This window comes from Polypterus senegalus, chromosome 1 (genome assembly GCF_016835505.1).
Source record: "Polypterus senegalus isolate Bchr_013 chromosome 1, ASM1683550v1, whole genome shotgun sequence".
NCBI lineage: Eukaryota > Metazoa > Chordata > Cladistia > Polypteriformes > Polypteridae > Polypterus > Polypterus senegalus.
In genome coordinates this window covers 153923774-153944533 of record NC_053154.1, presented here as the reverse complement: position 1 = coordinate 153944533, position 20760 = coordinate 153923774, and the positions used below count along the sequence as shown (strand labels likewise).

The 20760-nt window shown below is 37.5% G+C and overlaps 1 protein-coding gene and 1 long non-coding RNA gene across 5 annotated transcripts in view; one reads left to right on the top strand and one right to left on the bottom strand.

Annotated features, from left to right (window-relative positions):
- agtr1a (angiotensin II receptor, type 1a) overlaps positions 1–20760 on the bottom strand; it is a 98871-nt gene that overhangs the window by 2540 nt on the left and 75571 nt on the right. For 2 of the 4 annotated variants that reach the window (XM_039760608.1, XM_039760632.1), the window contains exon 2: positions 16213–16283. The gene's annotated coding sequence lies outside the window, so the exon portion shown is untranslated. Of the gene's footprint in view, positions 1–3805; positions 3900–5823; positions 5978–16212; positions 16284–20760 lie in introns of all 4 variants that reach the window. The other 2 variants (XM_039760625.1, XM_039760615.1) reach the window with 2 other exon arrangements.
- On the top strand, positions 276–20093 carry LOC120533728. Its single transcript, XR_005634611.1, has 3 exons — positions 276–450; positions 15628–15792; positions 20055–20093. It is a non-coding gene; the product is annotated as an uncharacterized LOC120533728 (long non-coding RNA).

The window sequence follows — 20760 nt, the reverse complement described above, 5'->3', positions numbered from 1 at the left end:
CTATACCTCTGTACTCCTGCACTCCAGCAGGGATGTACAGTAGAACCTCTGATCACGAGCATTTCCAAACTCATACAAATCAGGTTATGATTAAAATGTTTGCCAAAATTTTGCATCTGTTCATGACCACACACTCTGGTGGCGAACAAAAACGCTGGCGGCCAGTTTCCCTATGCACGTTTGTAAATTCCAATGATATCCCATTCTCTGTTTTCCATTTTCTTTTGTTTGCATATACAGGGCCTAACAAAGCAGCTGATGTTGCAAAAGGAGTTACAATGTTAACCAAGCAGAGGCCTCAAGTGCTGGAAGAGGTGGAAAAACTGTTGCTAGTGTGGTTGAACAAGAAGCCCCTTGCAGGGGATAGCATAAGCGAGGCAATCCTATGCGAGAAAGCCAGGATAATTCATGGCAATTTGCTGAAAAACAATCCTTCTTCGAGTGGCGAAGGTGAGGAATTTAAAACCAGTAGAGGATAGTTTGAAAAGTTTCACAAGAGAAGTGGCATTTAATTTTTTATTCCCTGTGCTTAAAACTCATAAAAAAAAGTGTTTACAGCGAACGGTTCATAAGGGACTAGCACATGTTAGTTTTCTCTGTTGTTCAAGGTTTTCTCAGTGTTATTCTATGGTTTTACATTTAGTTTACTATTACACTGTGCATTCTATCGTATAATTAACTATTTCTGTGCTTAAAAAAATATATATTTACATACAGTTCGTATGGTCTGGAACGGATTAATTGTGTTTGCATACAATCTTATGGGGAAATTACATTCGGGTCGCGACCAAATCAGGTCGCTTCCAGAGTTTTGGAACGAATTACAGTCGTGACCAGAAGTACCACTGTATTTCTGTTTTCCATACTCCATCTTCAATGCTTTGTCAGTTCTTAAAATTTTTGTAAGGTTTTTGCATCATTGACCAATAAACTATGCTAAATTAGTATCTGGCAGTGTTATTTTTGGCCGAAATTATACATTGGAAACTCTATTATTCTTACACAAATAAGTAAATGAGAAGCATTGGTGAATAGCAGTTTCCAAATGAGGTCTGGTCTTTGAATGACATTCTGGCTGAATTTTTATCTTTTGTGTTGGCAAGTGTGCATTTAGGTTTATATTTAGGTCATTGTCATACTAGAAGATGAACCTCCTTGCTTAAAGTCTTAAGTTTCTGCCAGACTGCCGCCTATTTCCTCAATACTCTAATAAATACATTTTGTGTTTACCTTTTTAGGCTCTAATGCACAGAAGCATTCCTATAGTGTTGTAATATTATCTCTATTGATCAATTGTAGGAATTTTATTATAATAATAATGTGTAGCTCTATGATTCCCGAGTGTATTATTTGGTACTGAGACCAAAAATGTCTTTCTATTCTAATGTGTCGTCTTTCACTTGGTATGAAACCCTCCCATGTGCCTTAATCAAGATTTGACACTCTTTTTGTACTAGTTGTATAAAATGTGAAAACACCTATTGTTGTTGTCATGTCTGTTTGCCTGTCTGCATGAAACAACTGCACTCCCAGTGGATTGCTATTTCTGAAAGTCGGTACACTTATCCTTTGAGGAAATTTGTCCAAGAAGTTCAGTTTTTGTTGAGCAAATTTTTTAAATTTAAAGGAAGCATTTGAAGCTATTAAAAATCATCATTAGAAAAACAATTTGATTTCAATACTCAATTCCTGAGTAATTTACTCTTTCATTTTTCCTTGAGAAAAGTTCTTTCAGGTTGTATATTTTCTCCTGTTAGACATCCAATCCTGATGGCAAAACAAATGCCTAGAGAGTCACACTTGGCCAGGAATTTTATATCACCAGAGCTGCTTGCATGGGTGTAATTCAACATAGATTTTAACTCTCCATAAGGAACTCCTTTCAAAAACTTTACTTTTAATAAATATGAACTACAATTAGTCATATACTTTCCACACTAACAAATGGACATAAATGGATTCAAATTTTCCTTTACTAGATTTCTGGTGATAACTATAATAATCATTGTCTTATACAGTACACTAAAATAACATAGTCATCCCAATGTGCTTTGCAAATCAAGAATAAATAATATGATAAAAATAATAATACTATTTAAAAGCATTTTGAAAGCAAGTAAGTCTTTAAATTATTCTTAAAAGTAGTTGGGGTGGTTGTTGTTGTTTATCTGTTCTACCCCAATTACTGTAAGTGCCAACATTACAATAGGTGCCATAACCATAACATTTGTCAATAATATGAAATCTAAGTCAAAGCTATCATATGTAACAATGTACAACATTAACTTAGGACTATAAAATGTCAACCAAAGTTCAGATGCAATTTTTCTATGACCAAACAGTAAACCTTGTGATCTGGAATGTCAAAGGTCTCAGTCATAAATTAAAGAGAAAAAGTATTCTCTCACCTAACAGGTCTAAATACCAACATAGTATTTTTTACCAGTTTCAGTTGCAAAGAGATAGGATTGGCCACATTTTTCACTATACAAAGAAAACTAGGGGTATAGGAATTTTAATACACAGAACAATTCCATTTATAATATCAGATGTAGTATCTGATCCTGAAGGGAGATTAATTATGGTGATGTGAAATTTGTTACTAAAATGATTTTGATAAATATCTATGCACCTAACATGGAGGATAGAGATTTCAACCAAAATGTATTTGCATTTATTCCTAATGTGAGCACTCAAGAAATTACAAAGGCTGGAGGCTTTAATTGTGTTTTAAATGCATACCAGAATAGGTCTTCAGCTACAGCAGTAAAAACATCTAATACTGCAAAAATAATTACAGTTTGTAATAAATCATAACTTATTAGAACGATGGAGGGTTTTAAATCCTAACTTAAGAGCATATTCCTACTTCTCACCAGTACATCATTGTTACTCAATAATTTATTATTTCTTCATAGACAATATTTTTTTGCCCATTATCAAATCTTGTAAGTACGGCGCTATTGCTATGTCCGACCATGCCCCTCTGATTATGGAGCTTAACTCACTATGCCCTACACACTCATCTTGTAGCTGGCATCTTAATCCCCTGTCATTAACTGATGAGAACTGTACAGAATTCATATCCAAGCAAATTGATTATTTTCTTTAGATAAATGCATCCTTAGAGGTCTCTGCAGCAATACTCTGGGGAGCTCTAAAGGCATTTTAAGGAGCACAGATTATTTCATAAATTGGAAACAAAAAAGGTGTCTGAGTTAATTAACAAAATTACCACAATAGATCTAGAATACATAAGGTCTCCAAATGAGTCACTTTATAGTGAAAGAGGTTTTGCAAGCAGAATTTAACCTCTTGACTACTAAAGAAACAGAACAGCTTATCTTTAAATGCCGAGATCATTATTATAAACATAGATAAAAGGTCAATAAGATCTTAGCCCAACAAATCGACAAGTAGGAAATCCGCAATGCAATAACCATAATTACCAACACAGGTGTAGATAAAATCATTAACCAAAAAAATTTTATCCATACATTTAGAAAATACTTTAAGTACTTTAAAGTACTGTAGATAAGGCACAATCTAATCAGTTTTTTGTGACTCACTAAAGATACTACAGCTAGATACTCTTGGTGCAGTAGAACTGGATAAACCTCTTAACACTCTCAGAATTACTAGGTGCTATAAACTCACTACCCAGTGGAATTTTATAAAATAATTTAAAATAAGTTATCTCCACTATTATTGGTAATGTTTATTAAAACTGGTGACAACAAAATTCTACTTCAAACTTTTTGCCAAGCATTAATTACAGTCTTTCCTAAGAAAAATAAGGACTTACCACAATCTGCATCATACAGACCAATCTTACTCCTGAATAATGACATTAAGATACTCTCCAGTTCTAGCCAGAATGATTGAGAAAGTGGTTCCTTCTGTAATATCACAAGACCAAACCGGATTTAGTAAAGGCAGATGCTTAGCTTGTAATCTTTGACATTTGTTTAAGATAATATATTCACCCATTAAATCTAACACCCCAGAGATCCTATTATCTTTGAATGCAGACAAAGCACTTATATGGTTGAATGGGACAACCTGTTCATCACATTGCACAAATTTGGGTTTGGACCAAATATTTATGCATGGATCAAACTACTCTATACTAGTCCAGAAGACTCAGTTTATATTAACAACATTATTTCAGACTACTTCAAACTAGAATGTGGTACTGGAGAAGGTCGCTCACATTAGCAGGGAGAATCAACACTGTCAAGATGAACATCCTTTCCAAGCATCTTTTTCTATTCCAAAGCATCCCCATATATATTAACAAAGCGAGGGATTTTTTAAGACATTAAATTGTATCATAGCCTAATTTATTTGGAATTGAAAACATTCTCTCAACTGAAGGGTGACTCTACAACAAACTAAAGCAACTGGGGGCATGGCACTACCTAACTTTCTATCTTATTACTGGGTGGCAAATGTACGGGCCATAAAGACCTGGACACCAACATAAATCGATGAATATACATAAGCCTGATCTGCAATAGAATTATAATCTTGCAGTACTTCTTCATACTCCGTGCTCTGTGCTCCAGTTGATACAAGTTATCGTCAATACACTAATAATCCGATTGCCCTTTGTTCATTCAGAATATGGAACTAATATAGGAAGCACTTTAAGACAGAAAAGCTTTTACCTGTTGCACCTCTACATGACATTCATCTTTTTCCATGCTCTCAAACATACACAGTATTTAATGTTTGGAAAATGTCAGAGATTAAAACATACTGTTCTATTTAAAATTGTAAAAAATCAAATTTTCAATTAGAGGATCAGTAAAACTTTTTTAAAATATGGCCGGATCCAATCAGTCTAATAAGCTTTTATACTAGGGAAAAGGATATTCTTCCTTCTATGGTGCTTTTAATGATTTGCTCTTGTTTTTGGCTCTCCTCTCGCTCTCTCTTTGGGGGGTTGAATTTTGGTTTGTTAAGTTTGACTTGATTGTATGGAATGTTATTTGCTTCTTATGAAAATAAATTTAAAAAGTACTCACTTTTGCACAGCTTTGGACAGACTATGGAAGCTTGTTCCATAGGCGAGGTCCAATAGAACAAAAGGATTAGTCGCCCATTGTGGAACAGCCAGGAGGTTAGGGGACCCAGAGGGCATAGAACTGACAGGTGTATATGTGATAAGTCAGTCTTTAAGATAGACTGGATCAGTACCAGCAGTATATCTGTAAAGTATTAGTAAGATCTTAAAATGGGTTCTTTCTTTAATAGGTCCCAGTGCAGCAATGATAAAATTGGACATACTGTAACCTCTGAATAGTCTTTCCAAGAAGTTCAGGAAACAGGGAGTTACAGTAGTCAAGATGAGATGTGACAAAAGCAAGAACTAATTTCTCATTTGTAAAAAGGGTCTAATTCTTGCTGCATTCTTTGAGTGATACAATGAAATTTTGGACAAGGACGCAATGTGACTTTAAAATGAAAGAGTTGAATCAAAATTAACCCTAAGATTTAGAACCAATGAAGAAATAGGAATTAAGTAACCATCAATAAAGATGTTTTATGTTGGACTTTCTTTTTTACCTGACAAGGAACACCCACAGGTATAACCTCTGTCTTAATTGCTGTTGAACTACAAGCAATTATTATTCATCCAATACTGAATATCACTAAGACATTGAATGACTTGAGGTTCTGGGACATGGGTATCAGGATTGGTTTGGAGATAAATCTGAGTATCAACAGCATTGACAGTGGAAAGACATATTATGCTGACATAAGAATTTACCCAAAGGTAACAAATAAATCAAAAATAAAATGGGGCCATGTACAGACCTCTGCAGAAATCCAGAAAAAACAAAGCTAGTTTTTGACTTATGCTTCCCAATAGCAGCAAACTCCTTTCGAACTCTGAGGTAAATATGGAACCACTTCAGTACAGTACCAGAGACTCCAATGTCATTCAAATGATCAGGTAAAATGTCATGATCTACAATATCAAAAGCAGCAATTAGATTCAGCGAAATAAAAAAACATTGTATCCCTAAATCTACAGCCAGGAGAAGATCATTTACAACCCTAACTAAGGCAATGCTGTGAAAAGCTTGAAATCCAGACTAAAATCTCGTATAGCTCATTCGAATCTAAATTAGACTTCAACTGCAAAGCAACAGTCTTTTCCACCGCTATAAATATTAAAGAATGGCGGAAACAGGACAATAAAATAACAAAACTCTATATTAGTATTTTTTTAAAGTTGGCTTTGTGATAGCAAGTTTAAAAGAAGTGGGAACATAACTGGAACTTAAAGACTTATTGATAATAGTAGTAAGAAGTGGACAGGTGACGATAAAAGCTGTTTCTGCCAACAAAAGCTTGTTTGGACCGTATTTTTAAACTGATGATTTTTTCAATATAATTTAACAATATGTACTGTAGAGTATGTACTCTATTAAACCACAACATTCTATTGTCACTGTTACTTTTTAATATGACTCACTGTTACAAAAAAGCCTAATAAACAAAATTGTGATATCTGTCTTTGATCAAGTAAAAAAACCCATATTTTAAATGCTCTAACTTTCAAAACAGTTGCCTAAGTTCCCAGTCTTATCCAAAAGTTACTACATGCCTCTATTTTCTAACTTGTGCTCTTTGTGTTTTCTACTAAGAAGCCAATCAAATGAACCACTCAGGCATTTGTCATGTGCACAGTTTCAACCATGAAAGACTATAAGACTATAAAGTCTTTAAAGTTGCCACAGGCCTCTTGATGGTACAGCCTGAGAAGAGCTGTGTTTGCCTTCATGTCCACTGTAGACAGAAGTGTAGAACACACGGTAATCAATAAATTGCTGTGACCTGTGAGCCTTAAATGCAGGGCACAGTTCTAAATAGGGCACTAGCCATACTTTTTATAAACACTACAAGTGTGACTGTGTTTGTCGAGGGTTTCCAAGCACTTTAAAATAGTTCAAATGCAGTTACTCGAAAGGCATTCCTGCTATATAGTATGTCTCATTGTGCAAAAATGTGTCTTAATTTTAAAGATTTTAGTGAAGTTCGAGGCAAACAGTTTATACAAAAATAAGAAAAAGGGTTGATAATATACATGAAAGTATCAAGGTTACATTTCTAAGGCTTTTAACTTTAACTTAACTCCCTTTCACAATACATTTTGTAAATAAATATGAGTGCCCTTAATGCCTATCACAGTTCATGTATCTCTTTGACTTCAGTGTAAGAGAGGAGAGCGAGAGGTTAGGAGCATGCAGTGATACAGCACATTGCCGCAACCACCACACGACAAACCAACTCACGATCCAGATTAGGACCTGAGTGCAGGTTCAGATGGAGTGGAACAGTATGAGGTTTTTTATGGTGGCTGGAGTGCCAATTCTGCCACCAACCCCAAAATTTTTCCCTGCGGGTTGGAGGGCCTACGCAGGGATCCATGCAGATTAGCATCATACCCAGGACGGAGAAATCACTTAACGTCATACTCAGGACGAAGCAATCGCAGGTTAAGGGACTTGCTCAAGAGCCCAACAGAGCAGAGTCCCTCTTGGCATTTACGGGATTCAAACCAGCAACCTTCCCATTGTCAGTGCAGATCCCTGGCCTCAGAGCCACCACTCCACCCACATAGTATAGAGCTATACTATTATTACACAGAGCTATCATTAAGAACATTCCATTGCTTTTAACTTTAGGGGGTGAAATAGAATCTACATTATACTGTATTTAAATTCAAACTAAAAAAAACTAAAGTAAATTTACCATTACCATTAGCTTAAAGGAATTGGCCCTTACAAGAGTGTTCCAAAAATGGAGGAATGGAGGTAAAGTTCTGATTACTTTAAAAAGTGTTTTATTAATTCTGAATAATAATAGACAAATGTCAAAGTGGTTAAGTCTTGTAGTCTGAAAACACATTTCTGTTAAACAGGAATGTCAAATATACCTAGTGACAAATTTAACGGAATGTGTAAGTAAAGTATACTGCAACAAAAGTGATAATCGATATCCCCATCATTGCCTAATTTAGTTTGTGAAAATGAGAAAAAAGTGAACTTACTAGAAAGGATTTCTGTTGTTTGAGAATATGCATTAATGTATTCTTTGCTTAGAATAATTTAATAAAATTAATTTGTCTTCATATATTTACATAAATTCTAAAATCTGGCTTATAACTACAAGCTTATGCGATGTTTGCCACTTCAGAAGGTTAGAAAAAGTAGCTTATTGCTGGCTGAAAAATGTATTTCTTTAATTTGCAGTATATGTTCATTATCTTGAAGATTTTTCTTTTTATGCTTAACACTTTCACACAGGTCATGTAAAAATACAAGATAGTCAATAAAACTGGCTGGTGCTATACACCATTACCAGCAGGAATTTTGACTCTTCACAGACAGACATTTGGTCAGTTTATGCTTAAAAAAGCAAAAGGTAAACAAGCCCCTGTAATGGCCTTCCAAGCTGGTTTCCCTCTGAACATTCTGTCATTTCTTGGAACTCTCTGATAAGCATGCTTTGGATTTACCACACGTTCAGTCTGTTGACCTTAATGACATCAGGAGGATGCAGGAATGTGCGAACGTATAAGATAAAATGATTTGGCACAGGCTAGTCACTTTCCATGTGAAGTTTAAAGTGAAGGACACCAGTAAAGATTATAAGAACTAAGTGAGCAATATTAGTCTGATTCAGCTGTCTGAAGTTATTTTGGATGTTGTAATGTTAAATATTTAGTTTTCGTGATACGTCCAAAGTTGTGTAATATGGTTTACCTAATATTGATTCTGATTCATGTTCATATTTCAAATGCTCTAGTATTTTAATGGAATATTGACCATGCTTCACAGCTCCAAAAACCTGGGTTCAAATCCTGGTCTAAACTCTCACTGCTTAGAATTTACATTTTCTTCATGTGTCTGTTTGGGTTGCTCTCTCCCTAAGTAGTCCAGTTTCCAAATATGTATAGTACTGGTGTCCCTTGAGTGTTTGTCCTACCTTGCTTCTACTGATGCCTGGATTCACTGCTTCTCTTTTGTGATGTTTTCTTTTGTAAGAGCAGGACCTAGTTCTTTTTTTGGGTGAATGTACTTAACTGGTTTTGTGCTGTTCAAATATGCAATGCATTTTTAAACTAAATTTGGCAACACAGATGTCCTGCTCAATTAGTTTTATATTTTAAAAGTTTGCAATCAACTTGTAAATTTCAGGTTCAAATTCAAGTTTATATGTCACTTTCATAAAAATTATGCCAGTATTATGTAAGAAATGTAAGCCCCTACCACTCTAGCACCACAACTGTGCTTTTAATTCAGCATTTATTCAAAGAAGTCCCATTTAGCATAAAAAAGTTAGATTAGACTAATTCACTTTTAGAATCAATAGGTATTAATCTGTGTAGCTGATATTAAAAAACAGAAGTGAGTACATAAGGGGAAGTCACAAGGCAGGCAAAGCCATATCCTGTAAATCTTTAACTTGAGCATTTAACTTGACTTTGTTTAATGGTATTTTCTGCAGCTTTGTCTACAGTGTATCAAAAATTTTATATGAATATGAATTAGGAAACTTTTTAAAGATGAAAAATCACACACAGTGAGCATTCATTTTAAGGACTGATGCTCTTTCTATTTATTAACAAAATTCTTTCAGCTTATGCATGTTTTGGAACCTGTGATTGCTTTTGCTTTATTTCTGGATCCCTTATTTGAAAATTTACCTTGAAACCAAAACTTACCAGGACGTTAACTGGAGTGTGAAGGTGTACTGTAATAATATACAGTTGGCCCTCGATATATGACTGGCCTGACATGCAAACAAATTGGTTTATGACCAAAATGTTTGTTTTGAATTACGACCAATGTCTTGAGTTACAACCCGAATGCTGTCACGTGTATCCGGTTGTGCGATTTTAAAAAAACAGCCAAGAGCGTTCGTAAGCGTCAGTCTGAGCCCAGATATGTGTGTTTGTGAATGTAATTTCGGTTAGTGCAGTGATTTATATAAATTATTTCGATAATTGCTATCAAAATAGCCCCAAAAAAGCTAGAAAAGAAGCTAAGGAAGGAAGAGAAGGTAACGAAGGTAAAAAAAAAACGATCACAATCGAAACAAAGAAAGAAATTGTGCGGAAATATGAAAGTGGCCGATCTCGGTAATATGTACAGCATGTCGAAATTCACCATCTCTACAATTTTACAAAGAAAAGATTTGTACAAGGAAGCTATTCTAAAGCAAGAACTGAGAGTAATAGTGTAGTTAGTCATCGTGAAGCAGCCAGTGCTGATAAAAGGTCTGCCGAAAATTACATACACCACTTTGAAATGATAACATAGAGAAATGGCTTTTGCTCTCATCAAGTTTTCAACTGTAATGAAACTGGGCTTTTCTGGAAGAAAATGCCCAGGGGAACATACATTACCCAGGAAGAGAAGAAAATGCCAGGCCACAAGCCTATGAACGTTAGGCTAACCTTATTGTTATGTGCCAATGCGAGTGGTGACCTCAAGATAAAGCCTCTCTTGGTTTATCACTCTGACACCCCTAGAGTGTTCAGAAAACATACAGTCATGAAGAATAGGCTAGGGGTCATGTGGAGATCTAATGCAAAAGCCTGGGTAACAAGAGTACTTTTTCTTGAGTGGATCAGGGAGGTTTTCTGTCCTACTGTTAAGATATATCTAGAGGACAAAGGCTTACCACTCAAGGGTGTCCTCATCATGAACAATGCTCCTGCTTACCCAACAGACTTGGAAGAAGAGTTGGCTGAAGAATTCCCATGGCTTACAGTAGAGTTCCTCCCACCTAATACAACTCCTCTATTGCAGTCTATGGACCAGCAAGTTATAGCTAACTTTAAGAAGCTATACACCAAGAAACTGTTCCAGAAGTGCTTCCAGATGGTCTCAGATACACTCTTACAGAGTTCTGGAAGGAACATTACAACGTCCTTTATTATGTAGTGTTAGTAGAGAAATCCTGGGCCAATGTCTCTCTAAGGACACTGAGATCTGCCTGGAAGAAAGACTTTGAAGGCTTTGTAGATGAGTCTGCAACTGATCCTGTGGTTGATGACATTGTCCCTATAGCTGAGTCCATAGGCTTGCAGGTAGACAGTGGTGATGTTGAGGATTTGGTGGAGGAATTGTCTACAGAGAATGTCAGCTGAGGAGCTTTCTGAAGAGGAGGGGGAGGATCAACAGTCAGTGCAGCAAATGTCCTCTTCTGAAATAAAGGACATCCTGAAAAAATGGACAGAGCTGCAAACATGTGAAGAGACGACCCACCCAGACAGAGAAAAAGCTAATCGTTGCATTAACTTTCTTAATGACAATGCCATGTCATACTACAGAACTGTGTTGAAGAACAGACAGAAACAGACAACCTTAGACCAGTTTTTATTTCCGAAAAGGTTGAGACCTAGTGAGCCAGAAGCAGGTTCTAGTGGGCTACGGCTTCTCCCAAGGAGAGATATATTTTGGACAATACCTCCCCTGGAACACAAGAAGGTGACCCCCTTGGATTACATCGGGACCACAGGCTTGGAGCTTGGAAGCTCAACTCTACTGAGACCTGTGGTCACTGCCAGGGGACACCTGGATGATTCCGGAGCTCTGGACTGCAGCACTTCCACCACACCAGGAAATGCTGCCGGAAGAGAATCCGGGCATACCGCCACACCAGGAAGTGCTGCAGGAAGATCGTCAGGGATCACCTAGAGCAGTGGTTCCCAAAGTAGGGGTCGCGACCCTCTGGGGGGTCGTGAGACATTTGGGGGCGGGTCGCGAGATGATTTCCAAGAAATCAAATACTTTTTTAAAACTTTTTAGAAATTAATTTAATTTTTTAGAAATAACATTTTATCCATAACTAAAAAAAGATAAAAACTAGTAAATAGTTACATTTAAAAAAAACATGCAAATTAAAAAGCCATCAGCCTTTCAAATTTCTTTCCGTTCGATTGCGACCCCTGAGGTGATTACGACAGTTTAACGACACATCAATGGCGTCAGTTGCAGCAGATCAATTTACAGCACCATGTTAAACATTTCGACATGTGCACGTAACGTGTAGGTAATTTTCATCGCTTTATGCTTAGGATATTATTTTTGTTGAAATGAAACGTTGGTTAATATCGACCAATGACAACGCAGATAGGCCAGCGGAGGAAAGCGGAGAAGCACCACCACGAAAGCCCATTGTCTTCAGGTATGGAAAGACACCGTTGTGTGCATAAAGAGGACATCCATAAACAGTCGGCTCAGCCTTACTCCAAAAGTCGAAATTATCGAGAGGAATTTATCCAGTATGGATTCACATGCATCATCGTACAGCATCCCCAATGTGTGGTGTGCACTGAGGTGTTTGCACATCAAAAGCCTAAAGCCTGTAAAAATGTTACGACACTTGAAAACTAAGCACCCCTCTCTTGCTACTAAACCAGTAGATTTTTTCTAGCGAAAGGAGCGAGAGTTACAAGGCCAAAAGAAAGTCCTAACTAAACAAACAACAATCCCCGCAAAAGCTCAACAGGCATCATATGAGGTGGCATATTTAATTGCACAGGCAAAAAAGCCACACACGATCGGGGAAACCCTCATTAACACTAGAATTACCAGAGCCTACGAAAAAACTCGTAATTCCGTCCCACCTTAAATTGCATCTTAAATCCCTTCACACCTCTCCGCCAGTGTCCTTTGTCCTCTAAATGTGCTGATAAAGAGAAACTAGGAGCAGCCGGCTATTCCATCCCCTCACCAATTTAGAACGTGCACGAACTTCTCTCAGCTCATGCCTTGATTGAGTATCTGGAAGTGAAGTGGAGTTTTAGAGTGGAAATAATAGATCGTTATTTGGAACACACGCATTTCATGTCTGTTCCGTTTCTACAGTAATCTGTGTCAACACATTGTTAAAACAGAAACGTTTTTTATATTCTAGTAGTAGATGACAAAATGTAGGCATAAACTATATAATGTATGAAGCCTGAAATCCAAATAACAAAGAAACATTTTCACAAAAGGTACAAATATAACACAATTGCACTTTTATTCAAAAATATAACTGCAGAAACAAAAAGCCGCCTTAACATGCGACACTGACAGTAGTTATATTATTTTGAGAAGTAAACTGCTCTTAGTCTTACTACTTTAGAATAAAAGCATACATTTGATTTCAGTCTGTAACAGCCGGTGCAATTTATGATCCTTGTAAAGGTTAGCTTTTTTTTTTTTTTAATTCACTTTTCATTCTCTCAGTCGCTTCAGAATCAATCCATACAACCCCATCTGACACGGCTGTATTCACTAAAGACGCGCTATAGCTCTGCAGTGTACCACAATGCCTACTAACGACCCCCAAAGGGTTCTGACACACAAACGCTGGCGAAGCTGCCTTCTTCGTATCTCACCGTCACTTGCTTTTCTTTTTATTCAGTTTTATTGAGTGTTCCTGCAAGTCCCCGCATGTTGCTGTATGCTGTTTCTTTTGTACTCCAGGACATGCAGAGGAAAGAATGGTAAAGAGCAGTAACTTCGGCGCTATATGCAATAATCAGACACTCCCCATCTGCCCGTGTCGCACAAACACAGGAACATATGTTGGTGTAAAAGTATAACAAAAGTGCACTTTTATTCAAGTGCACTTTTTCCATCGCCTTTTCCTGTGAGAAGCAATGTACACACTTCTCTCTATGCTGTGGTTTCTATTACACACCTGAAAGAAAGAGACAATATATGTGAAAATATCATCGCACTAATGCAATATTATTTGAATATGAACAGCGTCAGATCGAGTGTGAATTTATGCAGGAACTGGAAATTCTCTGATGTGGGAAGAAAGTACAGTGTCAGGTGCTCATTCAGTGTAATAGGAACCATAGCACAGAGAGTTGTGTGCACTGCAACAAGTACACATGTCGTAAATGTAGGAAGGACGGTCCTTGGGTGTGTGGGAACTGTTAATATTTGAATGTGATGATTTTATATAGCACGAAATGAAAATCAGCACTTCTTAGCATTGCACCATGCAACCTGTCGTATCAATCGCCTACTGTAGCTTTCTTTTTTCTTCGGTTATACAGGTAGTCTTGAATAAAAGTGCACTTGTTTTAATTGCAAAATGAAGTGTCTGCATGCACTTTTTGTGGCATTACACGTGAAATTTTTGAGCATGCCCGTTTGAGCATGCTCAAACACAGGAACATATGTTGATGTAAAAGTATAACAAAACAACGGGCAGATGGTTACTGCTCTTCCATTCTCTCCTCTGCATGCCCTGGATCTGCTCCTAGCTTCTCTTTATCAGCACATTTAGATGACAAAGGATGCTGGCGGAGAGGTGTGAAGTGATTTAAGAAGCGATTTAAGGTGGGACGGAGTTTTTTCGTAGGCTCTGGTAATTCTAGTGTTAAACCCGCTGCTATAGCTATAAGTCGGACTATGCATGGGGATAAAATAGCCCGTGAGCTAGAATCAGTGCCGCTGTCTAACGGGACTGTTGCCCTGCGTATCTCCGACATGGCTATGGATGTACTGATGCCGTTTTGCACTACCTACTTGTGCGAAAAGACTTTTTCGGCACTCACGTACATTAAAAATAAATACAGGTCACGACTGAACTTGGAGGATGATCTCCGAGTCGCTGTCACCAAAATTAACCCAAGAATGGACTTGCTGTGCTCTAAGCATTGTGCCCACCCATCTCATTAGGTGAGGTGTTTTGTTGAAATTAAACAAATGAGTAATGGTTGTTAGACCATTATGTTCTTTCGTGTTGTCATGCTCATGTTTGGATAGGCCTATTGGCGCATTGTGCACCGTTGCGCGCAACATTTGTATATTTTAACCACTTCTGAGGATAGTGGGGGTCATGGCATGGTTATTTTGGGGGTCGTGAGCTGAAAAGTTTGGGAACCCCTGACCTGGAGCACAGACAGGTGCAATATAAAAGAGGCCGCCTCACTCTGTTCATGGGGCCTGGGTTGGGAGGAGGAGGACTAAGCTTATGAGGAGAGGAGCGGAGGTGGCAAGAAGTCAGAGAAGAGAGAAAAGAAAGAAAGGACTGAGAACTTGTGGGTGGTTTGTGCAATGTGTGAGGTGCTATTGGAAGAAAAGAAATTAAATATGTGTGTCCTTATTGGACTTGTGTCTCGGTGTCTGTCTGTGTTGGGGCTGATCTTCCACAGTAGATGTATCAAAAAGTAAAGGCAATTTGGTTAAATATTTGGTAAACACAATAGACAGAAGCTAGTGAAATACAACACATTCGCATTGGTTTATGGGCAGTTCAAACACACACAGTGTGGTGTTCTGCCATTAGTCTGGTCAAAGGCAAGGTCAAATGAACATGGACACTCCTCTAAGGGATTGCACCATTGCTGAACGATGCACCACAGTTAGATTTCTTGGACAGAGCCAGTGAAACGTGGTAAAACTAGAAAAGTACAGAAGTGAAAACAGCATGACTCAATGAAAAGTTTATGAATAGATGGAAAGGTTTAAAGTGAGAAGATCAAGTGTAATCGACATCACACACACAGACCCACACCGACATGGTGAATGCCTTCAAGGTGGAGGCAATGCAACAGCTATGGTTTGAATGTCTTCTATATCCCCCTTACAGCCCTGATCTAACGCCATGCAACAATTAAATCCTCAGTCCAGTTAAAAGAGGTTCTGCGCAGTCTAAGGTTCAACCTCTGATGAAGTGCATCAATCTGCAGGGAGACTATGTGAAGAAGTGATATAACTGTTATGTTCATCTGCTCACAGTTACTGATATTAAAGGGTAAGTTGCCTTTACATTTTAATTCTTCGTTATACAATTCCTGTGTTATAATAGTCTTCAAAAGCTTCTTAAAACTATTTCAAATGGAGACTGGTAGCTTGTTCCACTAGCTAGTTACACATAAAAAGAGTTTGTATTGAGATTTAATACTATGCTGGGGTGGCATCGCCAGATGCCGTTCTTCAGCAGATCTGAGTGAGCAGAGGGAGTGTAGAACCTCATGACTGTCTCCATATATACAGGTGCTGACCCACCGACTACTCTATAAGCAAGCATCAAGGAGTTGAACTTAATACATGCCATTACAGGAAAGATAATTACAGCCCCTCTTGACATGCTACATTTGCAACATTGAATATGCTTTCTAACATGTGTGATGTCTGGGCTCCAAATGGGAAGTGGAGTCAGAAATATATTTACCTAATTGTGTTGTAGATGAGAATCACAGTTGCTTTCAGGCCTGTCTCAAATGTGTAAGATCAAGGATTTCACTGAAAAAGAAAAAGAAAATTTAAAATGAGAATGAAGACAGAGGTAATAACAGAGCACATCAACACAGAACCTGAGCTGAAATAGTGTAAAGTTTTTTAACATTCAAGGTACTAAGTGTGTTGTTTTTCGTAAAGTCATGCACATAAAAACCTTTTCCAGTGGTTTCATGCTCCTGCTGCTTTCATTCTATTTTTGTGCTTCTACTAAAGTATAGAGCATTTTATAGCACACATATTAAGGGGATGAATATATTTTTTATCATACCATTATAGCAGCATTTATGTCAAGTAACGTAGAATGACCTGTTTGTGTTTAAAATCACACATAAAAGTTAAACGCCACAAGTTAAATCAATACATATAAAGCTCATTATATGCTATTTATCTTTTTGATTGAAAGATTGAAAAAGTATGCTTCTCTCTCTGTGTATATTAGTTTGTAAGTGTACTGTAGATATGTATTAAAGAACAGATTTTCGGAGGTTCTCTAGTGGTTACAATGGCTGAATTGTTATATTTTTTTGGGCACCAGGCAACATATTTTAAGTTTTAGAGACTGCAACTTTTTGGGCACTACCGTAAACTCATATTGCTAGCAAAAGATGAGTTCCATCTATTTGGTAGGTAACAGATTTATCACTATATGTGTGTTCAAAGAGAATACAAATTGGCATTTCAGATACCTTGCCATTTTAATTTGTAGAAAAGGAGGGACATCCAATTTGTATAGAGACTTTATTTCTAAATGTTCAAATAATTTACTCAATAGCGTGTCTTGCAATCACCAATAGAATACCTGTCTGTTTTTTGGGGTTTTGTTTTTTTAACATGTTGTTTCAGGTCTTTCCTCAGCAAGTGCTCTGTAACTGACACCAGTATCATTTTTACACATTATGAAACATGGCTTGTGTGCATTCTAGACAGATATAATCGACACAGATAAAATGCAATTAATGTAGAGCAGTATACAGTTAATATTGTCGTTTACTCTTCCAAACATTCTTTAAAATCAGGGACTAGATGTTTTTACTACTGCATTAACTAATGTGAATTTCAGCTATATATGGTAAATGGAGAAAAATGCCTTCATGCTTTTAGAATAACGACTGTCCAAGAAATATTTGCCTACACTGAACTATACATTATTTTTTCACAAAGTACAGAATTCCTTGAGATTCATTCAGGAAAGTAATTTGGTCACTAACCAAACTGATAGGGTTTATTGAGCTGCTTCTTTAATGTCTGTTCATGCTACAAATGAATATTCTGTTACAGCAGTGGCTCTGAGGGTAAGGCTAAGGATCTGCGCTGGTATCCCGAAGGTTGCCAGTTCAAATCCCCGTCACTGCCAAAAGAGATCCTAGATCCTAGCCCTTGATCAAGACCCTTAACATGTAATTGCTCCGGGGTGCTGTACAATGGCTGACCCTGTGCTCTGACCCCAAGGGGTATGTGAAAACTAACAAATTCCTAATACTAGAAATTGTATAAGGTAAAATAAAGAACAAAAAAAAAGTATTTTAAGATTATGTGCAGCTGCATAGTCTTACACCAAGAAAGACTTCAATACTTCCCATTCCAAATCTCAATGCAGAAAATCTTTCCAAATCCTAACAGAGCGGTAAACAATGCTGGCTCTGTGCTCCAGGGATGTTAGTTCAATGCCTGGCATGATCACTCTCTATGATGTTTGAGTATGCCTCCCATTTTCACGTCATACTTGTTTTCATTCAACCAAATATGCACTTTTTAGTTTAATTAGTGATTCTACATTTGTCTGGTATGAGTGCATGTCTGAGTTGGTCCTTTTATGGAATGGTCTGGTTTCTGTTTTATTCCATGATCATACCTGTATAGGCTCCAATTTCCATAGATCATCGATGGAAAAGCAGGTTTAGAAAACAGTTACAATAGAATGGCTTCTTTAGCAACTATTTCCACTCAGTACTACTTTTGAGATTTACTAGTTAAATAATACTCTCTCCTTCACAATTCAGATGCCTCTGACCAACAAACTGCACCCACCACCATTTCTCTTTCCTATCCTCCTTTGTACTGTTCTACAGTAAATGTGCAAGCAGTTAAAGAGCAAAAAAATACCCTGGCCATTAATGTTAAAACATTCAAACCATTCAGCCTGCTAGGATGTAACTCCATAGTTTTATATGACAAATTGAATTTCTTCTATTCCACAAAGGAACCTTAGAACTCGGCACTGTGTATAATTTCATAAGCTTTGCTTTATTCATCCTTTATTTTTAAGGAATGAATGCTTCACATGTATAGTCCATCCTGTCTTCAAAGTTAAAAGGGCAGCCCAACAATTGCACGGATACTGCAGGTTTAGAAGAGACAATAGCCACCAGCCACACAATCTGCACTTCAGAACAGGTAATCTGCCTGCAGCTAAGCTTGTTTGATCCTAGCCAGAACTTGGATGGAAGACTATACAAAAAAGCTTGGGTTGCTAAATGAAGAGGTGTTGGAGGTCTGTGTGCTGTTTGTGAATCCCATTGCCTCAGTGCAGTGCAGTGCAGTGTAAAAACTGGTGCCATCCTTTGGATGAGACATAAAACTGGCTCACTGTAGTAATAAAATATCCCTGGGGATGTTTCATTATGATTAGGGTGTTTCCCAATGTCCTGGCTTAATTTACCCACCATGGCCTGTTCATTCCGCCCCCCTAATCATCCTCTGCCCCTTATTGGCTAACTATCTGTCTCACCCCTGTGCTGCATAATAGCTAATGTGTTGTGAGGATACTGGCACAAGAATGGCTGCTCTTGCCTCATTCAGGTGGATGCTACACATTGGCGATGTTTGAAGTTGTTCCCCACTATCTATGTAAAGTGCCTTGAGTTAGAAAGGTACTATATACAGTAAATGTAATTAATTAATTAATTAATCAGTGAATTAATCTCCAGTGGTGGGTGACTACCCACTATCTCTAGTGTTTTTACAACTTGTTCCTTTTGGAGTTGGGAGAGTATCAAAACAAGCATGCCACAAATCAGACACAGTCAAACTTCTTGTTATATTTCTCACAGTTCTCAGTCATTCTGCCTCATGTTCATGCAACAGTATTTCATCAGGTTTTTCTGTAATCACTTGGGGTTCCTAAAGCAATAAGCCCAAAAACAGAAATTAACCTGAGATAGCAAGAAATCAGCTTACAAGGCTTCGGTTTTATTTTTATCAAATTGTCTTAAGAAATATTTGTTCAAATACTTTAGATTTGATAAATTGTAATTTTGTATATTTGGCTTGACTTGTGTGCTTTCTATGACATTTCCATCTTGATTTATGTGAAGGATAATAAGAAAAATAAACTGATTACGTAGTGTGAGATTGAACTGTAAAAGCACAGAGGATAGGTTGTATTTTTCCACCCTGACTGATATAAAAATATTGCTAAATATTATATGAATGAGATCACACTTTTTAGTTAGACAGAAGATATTTTGATCTTGACTACCTGGCTTAATTTGAAAGTACAATAAAAGATTTGAGTAGATGAGAGGCAGTGTCATCAGTGGTGATCGACTCTGTATCAGTCCAGCTTTTGACTGAAAATTTGGCTGATGATTTTATTCTAAGCAACTTATGTGTCCAAGTTCAGAACAAAAGTAGAAAAGGTTATTCTTAAAGTTAATCATATGCATTGTCACACACGTGCGCATGGGAAGCAGCTAAAGGGCTTGAGTGAAGGCAGTTCGGAGGCATGCTGGGATGTGGCAGAGTGCACTGACTCTTTTTCTCTCTTACCTATAGACCATTCCCGGGGATTCCACCTGGCTCTCTTGACGTCACTTCCAGGACCGAGCCAATGGAAGTAGACCTCACCAGCTCCAGCCCCTCTGATGTCACGTCCGGGTGTGATCCAATGATTGAAGACCACGTGCCCGATCCTTATGACCTCACTTCCTGTCTTCCCCTTTAAAAGCCTGCCCCTTTTCCCTTTTCCCTCAGTCTTGTCTTGGACTCGTTTGTATGCACTTCAGTGCTGTATTTTCATAAAAAGAACGACTTTGCAGCCGGGATACCAGATTATACGGGTGGCTGCCCCAAATCTTTATCTTGAGTATGTCTCATCTTTGTGACAGCATATATTCAAAGAGAATCATAAACATATATGAAAATAAGTATATCCTAATGCACACTAGTATAGTAAGGGTTAAACCATAAAAATCCTTGTCTGCCTATTTTATTAATTTTCTTTTTGCAGCTGCAAAGCTTAAAAATTCAGTCAAGGACATTGTGTACTTTTAGAGGGCTAAATGGGCCATTGTTTTAAGAAATGCAGCCATTGAGGCTTTGGCCATGCGAGAAAACCAGATAAACCGTTTGCTTCCATTTGCAGCAGCTTAGTCTCTGCCTCCCTATCTGCTTGCTTGGACAGTCAAGGAAAATACAGCTTGTAAGAAACAGTGTTATTGTTTTAGGGGCTCAACTGCCCCAACCTCTAGCCCAATATGTA